Source organism: Oreochromis niloticus, linkage group LG7, assembly GCF_001858045.2.
Source record: "Oreochromis niloticus isolate F11D_XX linkage group LG7, O_niloticus_UMD_NMBU, whole genome shotgun sequence".
NCBI classification, from domain to species: Eukaryota; Metazoa; Chordata; class Actinopteri; order Cichliformes; family Cichlidae; genus Oreochromis; species Oreochromis niloticus.
Window position 1 is genome coordinate 59,274,811 of NC_031972.2, and position 18,147 is coordinate 59,292,957.

The window sequence follows — 18,147 nt, forward strand, 5'->3', positions numbered from 1 at the left end:
GTAACAGCATGCGCCGAGTAAATTATTGACAAGTTGGTCTCGTCTACTCCACGAGTACACTGTAACTCCATCTCAATGACGTAGGCTGTAGTCCCCTTGAGCTTGCACCACCATTGTGTGGGAACACTAAATACACCCCTCGCCTCTCTCTATTGGGGAGAAGATTAAAATTGCATAGGAAGATGAAACAAAGGACTGCAGCTTTTAAGAGCATGAGAATGGGAGAAAGAAAGGAAGATCAAGTGAGAGGGGGACAGGTTGCAAAAGTGGAGAGAGAAAGAGAGTAAGAGGGAAGGGATTATATAGAAAGTCAAGTAGAAGACAGGAACAGTGGTGAAGACTATGGGGAGCTTGAGTGGGATGCAAAGAGACTGTAAGAGAGAAAAGAGGTGTGTAACCACAAGGCAAGGAGCCAAAGTTTCCCCAGCTGCTCACACGTCCGCTAATTTAATCACTCGTTTCTCAAACAACCATTCATTGACTGATTTAGTCACTTACCTCTTCCCTCTTTATTTCTACTCCCCTCTCTCTGTAATGCATTTCCAATACACTGCGCTATTTTTTATAAGAGGAGAGCTTGTAAACTTTTACAAAGCACGGCTTTTAACTCCGCAATCAGGCATTACAGTATAAGACATGGTTGGCATAAGCCAGTGAAAGATGTCAAACTGTTGTGCCAGAATAGTTTCTTAATGACTCTTAAGGACCAACAAGCATCCACGCATACACACACACACGTGGCCACCCACGGCTCCAATACCATTGTGAAGTTTGCTGATGACACAGTGGTGTTGGGCGCCATCTCCAACAACGATGAGGCGGCCTACATGGACGAAGTGAAGAATCTGGCATCATGGTGCCAGGACAACCACCTCCAGCTGAACGTCGGCAAGACCAAGGAGCTGGTGGTGGACTTCAGAAGGAGTCAGCATAGAGACTACAAGCCCATTATCATCAATGGAGCTCCAGTGGAGAGGGTGCAATCCTTCAAGTATCTTGGTGTCCACATCTCCTCAGACCTGACATGGTCTGCCCACATTCAGGTCCAGACCAAAAAGGCTAGGCAGCGCCTGTACCACCTCCGACAACTGAGGAAGTTCAGGGTCTCTCCAAAGATCCTCAGGATTTTCTATACAGGCGCTGTGGAGAGCATCCTCACACAGAACATCACATCGTGGTTTGGGAACAGCTGTGTTAAGGACCAAAAAGCTCTCCAGAGAGTGATCCGTACAGCAGAACGCTGCTGCAGGATTGCTCTCCCCCCGCTTCAGGACACCTACACCAGGAGATGCCGGACTAGAGCAGCGCAGATACTGAAGGACCCGTCCCATCCCGGCAACAAACTGTTCCAACTTCTGAGGAGAGGAGCTTCTATCCCCAAGCCATCCGGGCCCTAAACACACACACACCCGCCCTCTCACATCATCTATGATTGACTGAGACAGGATTCTCTTCCAGACACTCTAAACCCAGGCACAATGTGCATTTCAAATTCCTTTAATTTTAAATATGTTTATATTGTCCATTCTGTAAAATAGTCAGATTGCCTATTCTTATTTAATTCACTTGATGTACAGAATTCACCTGCTTGCTGCTGCTACTGCACATTCACCTAATGTATATACTATATATATATAATGTTCCCCCCCCCCCCCTTTGCGAGGGGCGTGTCAGGTTACATTTCACTGTGTGTTATACTTGTATAACTATGCATGTGACAAATAAAGAACCTTGAACCTTGAACACACATATAGATACACACAGGATAGCATGGCAGGGGGTAACTTAAGTGTAGCAGGCTTCACTGGGGCTCTGCTGGCCAAATGGAGCTAGCTAATTATAGCAAATAAACTGCACTGATCTGTGCTATTAGCTGGTCAGTAATGAAGCAGAGTGGAGGGCTCCTTTGACACTGATGAATGGGCCTGGCTCTGAGTGCTGCACTCCCTGGCCTTTAGTTCAGCTCTACTAACACAGCATTCTGAGCAAAGTGAGGGTGCATTAAGACAAGGAGCATAACAAAGCTTTGCAGATGAGATAAATAGAGAAAAGGATTGTGACAGAGAGGAGCGAGAAACAACAAAGAACAGATAGAGAGAACTTGATGGGAGGAAAGATTAACAAAAACACAGCAGGAAAGTGTGCTTGTAGGCCTGTGGGTGTGTAGGGCAGAAAAAAAGACTGCACAGAGATGCATAATGTGCTGTAATATGGGTCAGGGGCAAAGAGGTCCCACAATCTCTCTTTTAGCCTTTCCTCTAGCATCTGTAATGTTTTGCACTTCATTAATAGCCATCTAAAGCCAGTTAGGAAAATTCAAATAACAAAAAACAAAATGCCTGGATGGAGACAAATCAGAGCCGCAACACCCAGCACACACTCAAAGATTAATAGACAGCCTGAAAGAAAATAGAATGACCTTATTGCAGTGTCGGGGTAAAAAACACTCACGCGTCTACGTGCACACACATGCACACACACTAATATTTAATAGGGTATTGTTGCAGCAAATCTAATGAAGAGAATCAATTAAGCATTTGCATTTCAGAGCAGATGATTTTGGCAACTTACAACAACGGGGATCAGTGTGAGGTCTTTTGGTTTCACAATGAAAGTCAGTGTGTAAGAACTTTGCTCATTAATATAACATCTACTTTAGTACATGCATAAATACTAAAGGCAAGCTTTGGCCTTTCATTTCTGCATATTTGCATTACTTAGCATATCGTGGCAATGCAGGGAGTAGCATTAAGTTGTCAGTTTACATCCACAATCAGGATATGACAGGAAGTGCTTAGAGTTTGTCTTGAAACCATCTGGATGGTAATGAAGTTTTCAGCTGAATATACTTGAAATTTTAATACAAATATTATCTGCTCTTAAAGTTTTCAAAGCTTCTGCAATCATCTTTTTCTTAGCTCACGAGGGCCAAGGAAACAAAGAATCAACTTCTTAAAATTTCAAAATACATTTTTTCCCAAGGGAGACAGAAAAGTGTAATCTGATCTAATCTAATCAGTGCATGCAATCTGGCAATTGAAGACAATGATATAAATGTAAATATGTATAGTTATAAATGTATAGTTTGTATTGCTTCTGTGAATCGGGAGGTTGGTGGTTGGGTCTAGTTCACATGGACTACAACCCCACAGAGTCCCAGGGCAAATTTCAGGTATTTCCTTCGGTGTGTAAGTTGGTGGCTAGACATAAAAGAGCTTTATATGGGATAAAGCATTTAAATGTGTGTGTGAGTGACTGAATGTTGTTTGTGTAAAAGGCATTTGAGTGGTCAGTCTAGCTTTCTATTTTAAATTGCATGCAAGAAAAAAAAAACAATTTTGCTCATGCCCATCTAGTGGGACTGGATACTGGATATGGGCTGCTGAATATAACAGTCGGATTCCTCTGCTACCTGCAGGTACACTCTCCCCGGTAACCCTCAGATGGCTGTCTACCTGCTTCCATCTCCTCCTGCTGCTTAGTGCCCACGGCCACCCTGAACTTCACTGGCCATCTTGAGCCCTATAAGGTCCGCTTTGGCCCTATGCAGGGTTACCATGGAGACAAGAGTGTAAAATAAAACATTTTCATCAATGACAAAATCCATCAAAAAGAGAGAAAGTAGAGCCAGAGAGTGAGAAAAGGAAGATGTTAAGAAGCTGCAGCAACCACTCACAGACAGACACATGATTGTGGCCAGAGCAGATGAACTATATCCAAATGGAAGTACACACATACACACACACTCACAACAACATTAACTCAACATTGCAAAATGCCTCGATGCACCTGTGTGTTGCATTTGTATCAGTGCAAATAAATGCTCAAAGTGTGCAGACCTCTGCATAATGATGGTTTTAATTACAGCGCTATGAGCAAAGTGTACAGAGATATATATGCATATGTGCACACACACCACTATTTAATCCTCACTGTTGCTAGTGACACCCAGAGGCCCCTGCTCCAATCATAGTACAGAAGATAAGGAGGCAACTCTGAGCCAATGCAGAACCACAACCGTCAAAGCTGATGTGTCACCGGGGAAGGAATTAAAGCGAACACACAGGGGTCGCCTGCTTCCTTGAGTCCCCTTCACTCATTAGCATACATTTGTAAACAAAGAAATGAAGGCAACGAGGGCCTTGGTGCTAGTGCGGTGTCATGCTGTTAGCAAGAGTCAGAGCCAAACAGAGCATCTAAATGAGGTGAGAGCTTTGGAGGAGACCTTTCTGTGATAATTCATCCATCTTCTGTGCTCCTGACAGCTGAGCAGCTACACTGGAAGACAATGAGAGAGAAACATTTTGTGTCTGTACCACGCCTGCATCTCTCCTAAAAAAAAAATCTTCAGAAGACAATTTTGCGAGTCGAGGTCCAGACTTCTACTTTTTTAGTACCGAGCCATGTAAGCCAGACATATTTCTCTGAAGACACTTTTCTTTAAGAGCAGGAAGAAAGGACAATGTAAATGAAAAAGGAAGATTAAGGAAGAAGAAAAATGGGAATTTAGCTATACCACAGTAGGACTGACCTAGAGCTTTTCAGAGATCTCAAACACTAACCTCTAAATAACCTGTTTACTATCTCTCTATCTTTTTGTCTCCCTCGCAGGCATCCTTCTCCACTTCCGTTTTATCTACACTACCTCATTCTGTGCCATCTCACTTGCAATTACTCTTCCTACACACTTTGTATTTATTATCCCCCTTCTTCTCTGCTTTCTCTCTTCATCTCAATCACTAATTTCTTCCATTTGATGTGTTTGTAGCAATTAATACTTGAATATGGTTTCCGTGTGGAAACCCCGATGTGGTCATTATCTTCCACCAAGTGTCTGATTATCATCATTCCAAGGAGTCATTACTCCGCTGATCATATCACCTTTGTGCTAAGAGAAAGGAAGATGCTATATAAGGGCAGTGATGGGGAGAGGACAGATATAACAGATAAAGCAGGAGTCTAAAAAAGTATGTCTTGACATGCTGAGAGAAGAACAAAAGAAGAGGACAGGAGAGAAGGAGGAAAGAGGAATAAGGGAGTATCTAGGAAAAAGGAAGTGGTGATATGTTACATTCAAGGAGAAGGGGGAGGAAAGGGAGATGGAAGAGGAGAAGGAGGAGGACAGAAACAATAATAGCCTTGTCTTATCACTGTACAGTGATAAATTTCCTTCTCAGCAGGGAGTCAGTGCCCAGGCTGGGGCCAGGCCTGATGACAAACCACTTCCACCCTGCACTGCAGTACTGGCTATTTATGATCAGGCAACATATACGAGCTAGCCACGAAACCAGCAGGGCCCCAATTCATCTTGGGTCGTTGTTGTCACACTTGGGCCCCAGTGACAACCTCAAATAGGCCTACTCCGTCACATGCCCCAACTCTGCCCTTGACTCTGACAGACACTTCAGCACATCATCCTCTGCTTACTGGTAATGATTCAATGTTATGAGCAATTTTTCACCTGTGTGGATTGCTACCTAACCACATGTGACATCTGACTTATAGTAGTTTTAAGGTGATGGGTAAGCAAATGTTTTATAGTGTTTAAAAACAGAAAACTTGTTGGTATGGATAGCACGGGTTGCCTAGTCAGCATTTATGTAATGAAGAACAGTCGGATTAACAGGCAAATTTAAAATTGCTGCGGTGGTGGAGATTTTGAGAAAAAAAAAGTGTAAAACAGTGAAGTTTCCTTTTAAAACGTGATGCAAGTGCATAAAACTGCAAGGCAATTATTATCCCTCATCAACAAGCCCAACTTCACTTAGTTGCTCTGTACAAAAATCCCCCGTGACCGCCGACCCGAACTTGGTCACTAAGGACAGAGAGCTCCAATAAGCAGAACACAGGGCACTCCCTAGTAATTAAATCATGCAAGCTGCTGTGATTGTTTGCATTTTGTTTCTTGTGTCTGTTTACCTCTTTACAGATTCCTGCTTTGCATAAATTATTCATGGGTGTTCCTTTTTGTATCCTCCAGAAACAGCAGAGGCTGGTCGCGCTGCAAATATGAAGGCAAAAACACAATCCACTGATAGACATCTCTGACAGTGGCTTGGAACCGAATAGGAAGGAAGGAAGTACTGCTGTTAAGCTTTGGCACAAAGCACATAGAGATCAGCCAAATTCTCTATTCTTTTCATGTCAATCCAAATATAAAGCTCCTATTAAGAGATGTCAGACATTTGCAGACATTTATAGTGCAGAAAATGACAATTTGCCATGCATTCCCATCTTGTGAACATAGTTTGTTCAAGTAGACATCAATTGTTTAATGGAAGATATGGAATCTACAGTAAAATGACTATTGAAAATCATTGTAATTGAGGCAAATCACCAGCAGGAATGGAATATATTCAAAAGGGAAAAGAAGTGTTTCTGGGCACCCCTGAGCCATATTATGGCAATAAAGCACCCATCCTATTAAAACAACAATAAAAACAAGAGATTGTCCTTTTATGTGAAAATTATGAAAGATTTTTGCAACCACAACACTTCCAACAGAAACCAAATTATAGCTTACTGAAAAAGTATATTATCAGATGGCAGAGCTGTGTAACAACTGATGAATTCTGAATGTTGTGTATACAGCTCCTTTTGGTATTTGGTATTTTGTGTGTATATCTCTGTCAGCTGACATGGTTTTGTTGATCACAACGTGTTTTTGTTGACTTTGCAGCAGTAAAAATAACAAAACTGCTTTAAAGGAATTTTATATTTACTCACTCAGGATTCTCTGCATCTTTGGAGCTTTCAGCTTTACATGTTCACGGTTTGCATCAGTATCAACAGCAGAATTTTGAAAATAAAGATCTAACCAAAATGGTTGCAGATTAAAAAAAAAATAACATAGTGAACTAATGCTGCATGTTGCTGTTTGAGTAATTGAGAAAGCAAGCTGACAGCTCCACTTCCAATTTTAAGGTATTGTCAAGGGAGATGGCATCACTAGGGTGAGAAGAGTGTGCTACAAAATCATTTTAATGTGCCTAATTGAACAGATGCCTAGCTTGCTCAGTGTTTGAGCACAGGCAGAGCTTCAATCAATGTGTTGTTTCCTCTAATTTGCAAAGCCAGATCACAACGTGTCCAAGCACAGAGTGAGAATATCTCCGGCATTTCTGAGACGTAAGACATGATAATAGTCATTTTAAAAAAATTCTCTGGTTCAATAGGGATGTAAAGAGCAGTTAAAAAACCTGTGACTATGTAAGGTTAAGCAAGGTGACATCTATAACTGATTTATTTGAATACGTGCAACATAGGACACAGCTAGCATTTGAACGCAATAAGTAACGTAACACGAAACAGACATACAAATTAGTGAGTTTCATTAAGACACTTGCTAATTTTGATAAAGTGCATATATTGCGATATAGAAAAGTGAATGTTTCTTAATGAAGTACACTACTCACACATATAAGAGTTCATATAAGATTAATTTCCTTGGTAGTTATTGCCAAAGTCTTTGATAGTTGTAGTACAGAGGTAGGTGAACGTTCAGATGCATGTTTATATAAAATTATAAGCCATTATTGGTCTTTATGTGAAGAATCTAGAAAAAAAAACCCCATTATAAGTCAATGTTATTCTTAAAATATATATCTACAGTTTCTTCACAGGCTGGTGATTGTTTGGAGACAGGTTGCGTCCCACATAGCAGTCTGTGGAATCACCTAGTGATTGAAAGTGGCTCAGTGGGTAACCAGTTGGTCACCAAAACTACTTGCAATCAGTAGCCAATTGCAAAAAATTCATTGCAGTTACTAGACAATAGAGCTGGGCGATAGAACGATAACGATATGTATTGCGAAATAACTTTTTCTCAATAGAAAAATTTAACTATTGCGATAGGCCTCATCTCTCTTGTCCTCTTAAAAGAAAAAAAAGAACAGCCAATCCAAATTAAGTAGCGCAGAACTGAACCAATCACAGCCGCAGCGTCACGTCACGTGACTTGTTACGTACAGCACAAGCGCCAAGGCGCACATGTGTATTTGTTTGGGAAGCAGCCAGCCGGGCTGCCCAGGTAATGGAGGAAATGAGTGTGCCAACTAGAGAAAAATCAACCGAGAGCGTGAGCGAAGGTTACCGAAGAAAAAACAGATGATGGTTCCAATGCCGGAGAGCTTGTCGAACGGAAGGGCCACAGAAGTTCCGTAGTGTGAAGGTATTTCAGCTATTTCAAGTCTGACAAAAAACAGAGTAGCGCGCACTGTAAATTGTGCCGAAAGCAAGTCTGGAAATACAATAAAGCGGTGCATGCTCAATCTCTGACTGAAAGCGCTAATTCGTCATTCGGCTTTTGTCAGACTAAAGTAACTGTTAAAACTGTTTGAAAAGCTAAGCTATACAACAAGGAGAGATTGAGAATTTCCTTTTAGTTCTCAGTTTATTTGATATTGACAAAAGTTAGTCAATTTTGTCTGTTCTTCTGTAAAACAAACTAAGATTTATTTTTAGAATTAAAATTTTGTTTCTAAGTGGAATTGACAATTTAGTGGTCTGTTTTGTTTGTTCTGTTTTGAAACTTAAACGCTTTAGCGGCTGCCTTTTGTGTAGTTTGCAATATTTGCCTTTATTTATCTGAAACTGAAGTCTCATGTTCCTTAAGTACATCTACCCTGTTGAACTTATTATGGGAAATAAATATTTAAATCAAAACAAGCTGCAGATTATTTCACATTTTACTTGTGAGCAACGGCACATTTAAATCTTACAACTATAGTTATTTGGCTTATATCGTGATATATATCGTTATCGCCTGAAATGAAAAAAACATATCGTGATATGAAAAAATCTTATATCGCCCAGCTCTACTAGACAAGCATCAATTTTTCCTAGTCACAGGGATGTTGTCATCCTGTTTTTTTTTTTTTTAACTCTAGTATGACTAAGCCATTATAAGCAACTTTGAAACAATTACAAATCACTTTTGTCTTTTGTTTTAAATAACTGCTACACTTTTCTCTGTACAGGTTTTATCTCAGATATTGTCTACATTATCTTTTTATGCCCCACAGTCTGTCTCTGCCAACCAGTCAAATCACAGTTTTGATCCATATCTGTCCAGACTTGTCATTGCTTTATCATTTTTATGACATTAGACATTTGTGCGAAATGTTGTCATAGTTGTCATGTGAATTTTAGATAATAGCAAAGCATTTTGTGGTAGCAGTCTGAAAATGGGAAGAGGAGACGAGGGGAGGAGAGGAGCCGAGCGGTGAGGAGCTGCCTTGATTTATTCACCTGTGACTGATATGGAACGTACTGTCACCCATATTCAAACTTACTCTGCAGCCATTTATGACCTACTGAGTCAAGTGATGCACACCTGATTGAAACCTTAGCTAAACGTAGAAGTTATACAGCCCCGTATAAACACAAGATTTTTCATTCTGTTTAACCTCAACTAATGAGTACCTGATAGGAGGGGCACTAACAGCTAATGCTTGAGATGTAAACCAGCTTTCACTGTCTCTATGGACCTTTGTAGTTATCTCTCTGGGAAACCAGGCATTCACCCTGTAGGAGGATTTAATCTTGAAAACCATCGCCTTGGGCAACAATGCTGACCCGAGCATGAGCTAGAGGCAGAAAAGCAGATTTTGATCTGTTACCATTCACAATACTAACGTTATTATCCTGCTTTCGATGTATACACCTGCAGGAAAGGAAAAGCAAGACTTCTCCCAAGTCGTGAGCTAGCATTAACCTGACACAGTCGTTCCATCCCCTCTCCTTCGATTGCAGCAGTGTACTTACTGTCTCTCTGTCTTCTGGTTGCATCTCTGAACTTCTTTTTTCAATTAGTGTTTTATTTTGCAATTCCCCTTTCCGTTCCTAACACAATCTTTAGATTTTAGCTAATACATAAACAGACAAGCGATGAAGCAAATGGACTGACAATCAGCACTTCAATACAAAGTTGTGCAATAGCGTGTAAACTCCTAATGATTCTAAAAACATATTCATGAGGAAAAAAGCTCACTAAAACATTACCTTATACAGAGAAAGCCAACACCAGCTTTTCAACTGGATTTTGACTTTAAATCTACTACAGTGTGACAGTGTGATTTGGGTTGTCTGAGTGTAAAGATCACTACAGATCATGTGACGTGGCAATAACTGCAGACATGCACCTGACATGCATCCAGCTATTCAGTAGATGTTATCCTACAGCCAAAGTAATGCGTGCTTATTAGAACCCCATTATGTATGCCACACACACAGTGTTGGGTTGTAGCAAACTTCTAAAACGTATAAAATTACTGCAATCTCACAGTGTGCAGGTATCTTAACAGGCATTACCTTATCTTTAGGTCTCATCCCCTATTCAATGCAGGCTCCTGAAGAGCGATCAGTGCATGCCAAAAGGGTGTAAAAGTGAAAGAAGTCTGTCGATTGTGCAGGACTGCAGAAAAGAGAGCTGTTAGGGGAAGTCTGTCTCTGCTAAAGACAAAAGCTCATTCTGCTTACAGTGGACTCGTGAAAGCATTGCTTCTGCAACAAGTTATGCAAAGACTGAGGACATTCAACAAATAGGCCAGACAATACAGCCGTGTAACGAACAAGAGGGGGCCCAGACTGTCACTCTGCTATTGTTGCTAAACACATCTACTATGCACGTTGAACAGTAGAAAACAGAGGAAACAGGCCACAGTCTCGGGTGAGGGGATCTGAGTTGATAAGTATGGCAAGGACTCAAAAGACAGACAAATTACACGCAGGCCGTATCGACTTGAGTTCTATAAACTTACAGTTTAATCAGACATACTTCTTTATAACCAGGACACACAGTGAGAGACAGGAACAGAGATAAATAGTAAGAGAGAAGTAATAAGAAGAGGCAAATGAGAATGACAGAAAGAGAGAGAAAAGGACAGCGGCAAAAATAATGAGATGAGACAGAGGGTGACCTTAATCAGCCACTTGTCAGGATGTACATGTGCATGCACAAGCACACACACGTATACACCGACACACACACCAAAACTCCTATAAACCTGGTTGGTGTGTGTTTGCACAGCAGTACTCTGTTTCATTACAGGACCATTTCGCCCAACTAATACCCAGACAGGAGCTGGTGATAAGGAATGTACACACTCTCCTCAGTACACAACATCTCATTTGAGCAGAGGAAATTGGAACGAAGAGGAGAAAGGAGAAGTGCGCAGAGAGGTGAGGAGGACAGCAGATGAGGAGTAAAAAGAGTGGACGGAAGAGTGGAGGACAGCAACGGTGAATGAATGTTTGCAGGAGCAGAGATAAGCCTGGTCCACCTCGCGCAAAGGCAAAGCTGTGAGTCTGAGATTGGGGGAGGATGGAGGAGAAAAGGGAAGGGAACAGAGGGCACGCAGACATAGTGGGAGACTGAGGTAAAAGGACATGCTGAGGGATGCAAAAAAAACAGAGAAAATTATTTTTTCTTTACTTTTTTTTTAATTTTAGCCACCAGAAGGATTAAAAAAAATGGGGAGAACCACAGCTAAAAGAAAGTGTGATGGTTTGCATGAAAACGCAGCCACATGAAAGGAGGGACAGGAGAAAAGAGAGAGGTGGGGTACATCCCGATTTCTTTAATTGCAAGGGCATTTTCCTTACACAGCCTCTCCCACTGAAGATGTAAGGAAGAGGACAGGAAATGTGTGAGAAAGGACAGACGAAAATAGTTTTGAAAGAAGGAATACATTCCTTCTTCTTAAATGCCTTCTGAAGTCCCATCTATCTCTAATGATGGCGGCATAGCAAGTTCAGCTGTCAGTCAGATGTTAAAAGTTCTGTGTTCCCCTTTCTTGGGTTTCAGTTTGTATTTGTCCCCAAATATACAATTTCAAATTCTAATAAAGATTCACACTGCTGTTTATTTTTCCGCTAACTCACAAACAACTTCAAATTTGCTAAAAACCCTGGTCATGCTCAGATGAGTCCAATTTCCTCATTGCTGAATGCAAACAAGTAACATGTTTTCTAAATTGAGTGAAACCTTCATGTCATGTCTATAAATTCACTATTTAATTATACATTTTACCATTACAATGTTTGGAAAAAATACTTTCAATCTCACATGTTACTGAACAGAAATGACAGACAATTGAGGCTTCATCAGTTAGCATGAATATATTCATGACTTCATGCGTGGAAAAGCATCATGTGAAACCACATGAACTATCGGGAACATACATAAATTAAAAGCATTTCATGCATGCCTTGATCCACAAACAATTGATTAATGCAACAACTAAAGTGTTTTCAATCAAGATTCATGTTTTATTAATTATGTCCATGTCTTCATTGTCAACTCTGCAGGTCATGGAATGGGCTAGAAAACTGAGCAGTGATGACAGACGATTTCTTGTCACCCCTCGTCATCAATCATCAATCCATCTGTGCTTCACCTATCCCAGCTGTGATAGGGAAAAGGTGGGGTACACACTGGAAGAAAGCAACTTTCTTTCCCTTTTTGTGTACAACCTCTGTGTTGGTGTTCCAATTCAGCCTGATGTTGATGTGGAAGCGAAGATGCCCAATTACTTGTGCTGCTCCACCACATCAACATCCTGGATAGAAACAAGTCGAGCAGACGTCTCATTCTCAGGTTGATCGCCATCTCTCCAGTCTTACTCTCATTTAGAAGAAGCAGATGATTTCTCCCAGACCACTCCACTAAAAAAACCCACTAGTGCTCTCCACTCCTCCTCCTGTCCATCACTAATACATCCGACCACTGCAGAATCATCAGACTATTTCTGTAGGTGGCATGACTCAGAGTTGTGCTGAAAGTCTGAGGTGTACAAGGTGAACAGGAATGGAGACAGCACAGTTCCCAGTAGAGTTCCTGTACCGCACATCACCAAATCAGACAGAGCACTGCCCAGTCTCACACACTGCAGCCTGTCTGTCAGTTAGTCAGCACTCTGTGAGATGGTGGACATCATTACTGACCTTTTCTCTCTCAGTAGCAGGCAGTGGTAGTAAGGGAATATAGTGATGCATAATTCTTCATGACTTCAGAGACTTTCGTAAATAGTGTCGCTCACAGAAATGAAGTCAAAATCTTGGATTAGTTCTACTATTTGGCCACTGTATAATGTTAAAGTGATGATGATGTAGTCAGACAAATACGCTGCACAAATCACTAATAGATTCCCAGAAAAGGAGGGCATGTCCTCCTGCTGGCTGTTTTTTGTTTTTTTCACCCAAGGGTTCCCCTCTCACTTCTTGCTCCTCAAATCAGAAAAAAAAAAAAATCACACTGGAAAAGGTTTTGCTTGAGTGAAACACTTTCTGGTTCATGCAAAGAGCGAGAACAATCGGTTAAGGGAAAGGGATGCAACACCAATGCCAGCAAAACTACTTAAGGCAAAATTTAAGGGTCAAAAGAAACAAAAACAAGTAGCATGACACATACAGAACAGCAAAAATGCACATGATGTTGATTGCTCAAGACAATAGGCCAGGAGCGCTCACACTATGGCCTGCACTGAGGGTCACAAGAAAATACAGAGGGCGTGACAATATTACTTGTAACACAAAGCAAAATGACTATGGGCTGTGTCAACGACATGGGTAACACCAAACTTCTGCCAGGAGCTGACTAATGTCTGTGTTAACAGATCACAAAATAGGGAGTGAGGGGATAAAAATCTTACTCACTATGGCGAATCTAGCCATAAGGAACGCTGCCCAATTTGTATTCATCCGTACAAACAGGGGCAAACAACCAGGGAGGACAGCAAACACTCATGCATACACTGCAGGGTCCTGGCTATGGGTATGCAAACACACATCAGTGATACAGTAAGCACTGAGGAAAAATAAGCAGAGGAACGGAGACACACACTAGTGTTGTTTATCATATTAAAAAGCAAACTGATATAGTATAGTTAGTAGCATGTTTCCCATCCCTTCATCCATACAATCTTCTGTAGTCTGCCAGTGAAGTTTGCAAAAGATTAATCTTCTGTAGTGTTTGCAGGATGTAAACTGTAGAAAATGAAATGTGAATGAATGTTGTTTTTCTTACAAACTATACCGTAGGATGAATGAATTTCTGCAGTATATCTATGAACAAATTCCATTTCCATTCTTAGCAGCCTCTGCCCATCTGTTCTTGCTCTGTGCAGCATCCATCACAGAGCCTAATGGTGGACCAATACTGTCAAACGTCTACTGCTCAGGATGAATTGAGCACCTACTCACCACCCTTGACCATACTAGCGCTTGACATCAGAAACCAGGTCAACAGAAGATGAAAAAGGCTGCTGACCAAGCATGCATGCTGACTATCTCCCGACAAGTGCACAGACAAATGCGCATATATGGTCCAGCTGTGTATTCATTTATAACCTACAGCAAGTTGGAGATGGATACAAGGTAGAAAGCAATTGCTAAATCTAAAATCAAAGGCAAAGCAAAAGCGATTTTTCCTAGTTATTTTTTCTTCATGCACAACAGGCCCTCTGGTGAGGCTCCCCCTCTTCCACATTTCCTTCACTGTAAAAATGAGTAAGGGAGAAAAAAAAAGATAACATCTCAGTGAAATGCCTTTAGACAATCAGGGAGAAGAGATGCACTATTATTATCAGGAAGCCCTGAGGCGTGATTACTGGCTGAGGCAGCCAATTACATTGAAGCCATGATTGCCATGATTCGTTGATTCCCTCTGTGTTTCAGCAGCTAGCTGAAAAGAGAAATACTGGCAAAGATGCTCTTGGGCAACTGAATTGCCCGATTAGAGAGGTAAGGACAAGAGGAAGGTGCAGACTGTTGGTGTGTTTTGTCAGAGAGACCACAGATGATACATCAGTGTCCTGTAACTTTAAGGACATCACACTGCTCATTATTCAATTTGCATTAGAGAACAATTAGGCACAAAAAAAGCATACAGAGGCAGAGTTTTGTCTTTGCAAATTGGGCTCTTCAAAGAAATCACCACATAAGCATACAGTCAAAAACAAATATTGATTGAAGCTTATGTTAAACAAAGAAAAAAAATCCAGATGGCGTGTGAGAGGTAGGCAAGCAATTTCAACAATTTCACAAACACACACAATAAAAAACACTGGAAAGAGCCCTTAGAGGGGTTAGGTCTAATCCTGCTCCAGCTCTCACGATGCCACTCTGTTCAATCATGATAAGCATGGGCAATCTCCATAAACTGATGTAGAATTCGCAGGGGTCTGCGTTGGGTGTTGTGTGCATCTGTGTGGGCAAACATGTGATGCAAGATCAACATTGTTCTGAGCAATCATGCTTAGGCTCCGTTTCATTATTTTCATGGTTGTACACACAGGGTGATTGCATGTTAACACACATTTCTGCTCTGAATAACACCAAGAAGAAAATGGGTATTACCTCATGCAAATAGATATGTGGGCCTGTCCATCTACTGGTGAATCAATACAGGGACATCATCATTCAAACACCGTTCGATACTGGCACTAGATGTCAAAAGCTTCACATGGAAAATTTAATGCTACATCAATATTCCTTCACATGGATACTTCTGTACATGAAAGAGGGAACTCACAATGGCATGCTCAAAGAGTTTACACATGACGTTTCAGCATCTTTTACTTTCTACAGCCTTCTGTATGGTTTAGTGTCATTGGTCTGAGAAACCTAAGTTTTCAGATTAAAGAGGTTTAGTCACTTAATGAAAAGCTTTAAGATAAAAATCAAGAAACAATAATATATATTTAGCAACATTTGCAGTATAAGGTGGAGAACAAAAAAAAAGAAAAAAGAGGAAAAAGGTCAAAAAATATTGGTGCTATTTAGAGAGAGAATAGTACTACACCCTCCTCCTCTCAATATGTTAGGGTTTACAGATTTTTTTCTTACTGCTACTTCAGTTCTACAACCCCATTTCCAAAAAAAACACTAGTGCTACCCCTCAGCCTTCTAGTAATTCAATGGATATACCATCGAATTACAACAGCGGTCTCATTTATATGAGACATTTACACACATATACATATATATTATTTATATTGTAAAGTACACAATATAAGACACAATAATAATGGAGAGAGAAGCCCAACAATCATATGAGCAAGCACTCTGGCGACAGTGGGAAGGAAAAACTCCCTTTTAACAGGAAGAAACCTCCGGCAGAACCAGGCTCAGGGAGGGGCGGGGCCATCTACTGTGAAAAGTTGGGGGTGATTGGAGGAAGACAGGACAAAGACACACACTAGAAGAGAGCCACATATTAATAATAACTAATGATTAAATGAAGAGTGGTGTATAAACACAGACTGAGTGAAAAAAGAGAGTGAAGAAGAAACAGTGCATCATGGGAAGACCTGCAGCCTATGCCTACGCTTTGAAGGATAAAAACTATTAAAAACCAGTAACAAGGTGCTGATAACAAGTTGGATGGTCCCTCCCCTCTTTGGTCTGGATGACATGGCATCTATGTTTCCCCCCCCCAAAATTTTCAAATTTAGATTTGTCTGGCCACAGAACATTTTTCCACTTTGCCTGAGTCAATTTTAACTTTGGTCCAGAGAACATTGCAGCACTTCTTACAGCCGAGCCCCAAGCCACACCCTGCCACAACATTATGTACCATAGATGATGAGATACTCAAAGTCTTTACAATCTTACATTAAGAAACATTCTAAAATTCTTTCACAGTTTTATAAATGCAGATTGGTGAGGCTCTGCTCGTCTTGACTTCTTAGAAATTCTGCCTCTAAAAGATGTTCTTTTTATATGCAGTCATGTTTCTGCCAGTTGATCTAATGAATAGCAAAAATGTTCCTCCTGCTCTTTCTTTTTAGTACCACTTACTTTTCCAGCCTTTTGTTGACCTCATCCTAATTTTGATATGTTTCTGCCCTTAAATTTAAAATGAGCTAATATTTTTAATGAAATAGTAAAAAACAAGTAAATTTAAAAATGTGACATGTTTTATTGTAAATAAAATCTGGATGATATGATATTTGTTTTTTACATTTTACACATGGTCTCATCTTTTTTGCAACTTGTACAATTTCACAATTGCAGTTGACTCACTTTCTGCTACAGCCTAATACATGTCTACTAGGTTAAATAGTGGTTTTAAATCTAACAGGCTGTGTGTCATATATGTGGTTGTCTGTTTCCCTATTCTAGGTTAACCTGTCCAGGTGTCCACTTGCTTAATGAGAGCTGGGAAAAGCTCCAACCACACTGCAGAAGTTGGGTAAGGGTTAAAAAAAAAAATAAATGAGTGGATGGCTTTATCCTCATTACTTATTAAAAATATCGATGTAAAATATGCAAGACCAGTACTATTTTCTAGCTTTTCAATTCACGGAGGAAGAAAGCATGGGGTATTTGCCATTGTTTTGGCACTCAGGCATATTGTGAGTTCTAAAATACAAGCTGAAAAGACTCATAAAACTTAAAAAGTATCCCCATTAGGTTGGACATGGCCTCCGAGAGGTTTTTCTTGTGAAAGGTGAATAAGAATGGATGTCTCTGGGGTATCCCTCTCCTCTTAGTAAATTACAAAGAGATGCTATCGGCTCTCATGATGATAAGTTTGTAAAAAAGTATATGTGATAAAGGTTGAAAAAAGAGAAATACAGAGACAGAATGAAGTCCCTGAGGCCTCAAGTCTAGACTTTAGACCCTGTAATCATATTATCAGTGTTTCATTGTGTGTGGCTGGGCTTTTTTGTCCCAGCAGTATACATTCAATAGTGCCTGCATTTTCCGCCGCTTCCTTCCAGTTTCAGCTTGGAGCCCAGGGTGCTTCCAGCTCCCACATCAGAGCTGGATCACTGCTTTCTTTCAAAACTACATATAGCCACTATGTCCAGAGCTTCTCTGATTCCTTGTCACCCTGGGTCAGGGTTAAGTAATTGGCTTGGCACAGACTCATCACCTATAGATAGCTATACGTTGACACTAACTGGGAAACAGTTCAACTTGCTCCAATGTCACAACGAATCCTGCCAAAGCTAATGCACTTATGGGATAGTTGGTGGGTATGGTTAAAAATATGTATCTGGAAGATCTACTTCTTAAAGATCACACAATTTTGTGCATCAGACAATTTTGTGTTTCTCTGGTGGGCAGGATTTCATTAAACGCTTGGCTCCCATCTGAATTGCTGTTCGTCTGAGTTAAAAGCCATCGATTTCCACACCA

At 40.7% G+C, this 18,147-nt stretch overlaps 1 protein-coding gene and 1 long non-coding RNA gene across 2 annotated transcripts in view; one reads left to right on the plus strand and one right to left on the minus strand.

The window, feature by feature from the left end:
• The window catches only part of b4galnt4a (beta-1,4-N-acetyl-galactosaminyl transferase 4a), a 149,399-nt gene that overhangs the window by 108,707 nt on the left and 22,545 nt on the right, over nucleotides 1-18,147 (minus strand). The window lies entirely within an intron of this gene.
• LOC112847586 (uncharacterized) lies at nucleotides 11,068-17,182 on the plus strand. The gene is made up of 3 exons (XR_003221219.1): nucleotides 11,068-11,301; nucleotides 12,310-12,423; nucleotides 17,125-17,182. It is a non-coding gene; the product is annotated as an uncharacterized LOC112847586 (long non-coding RNA).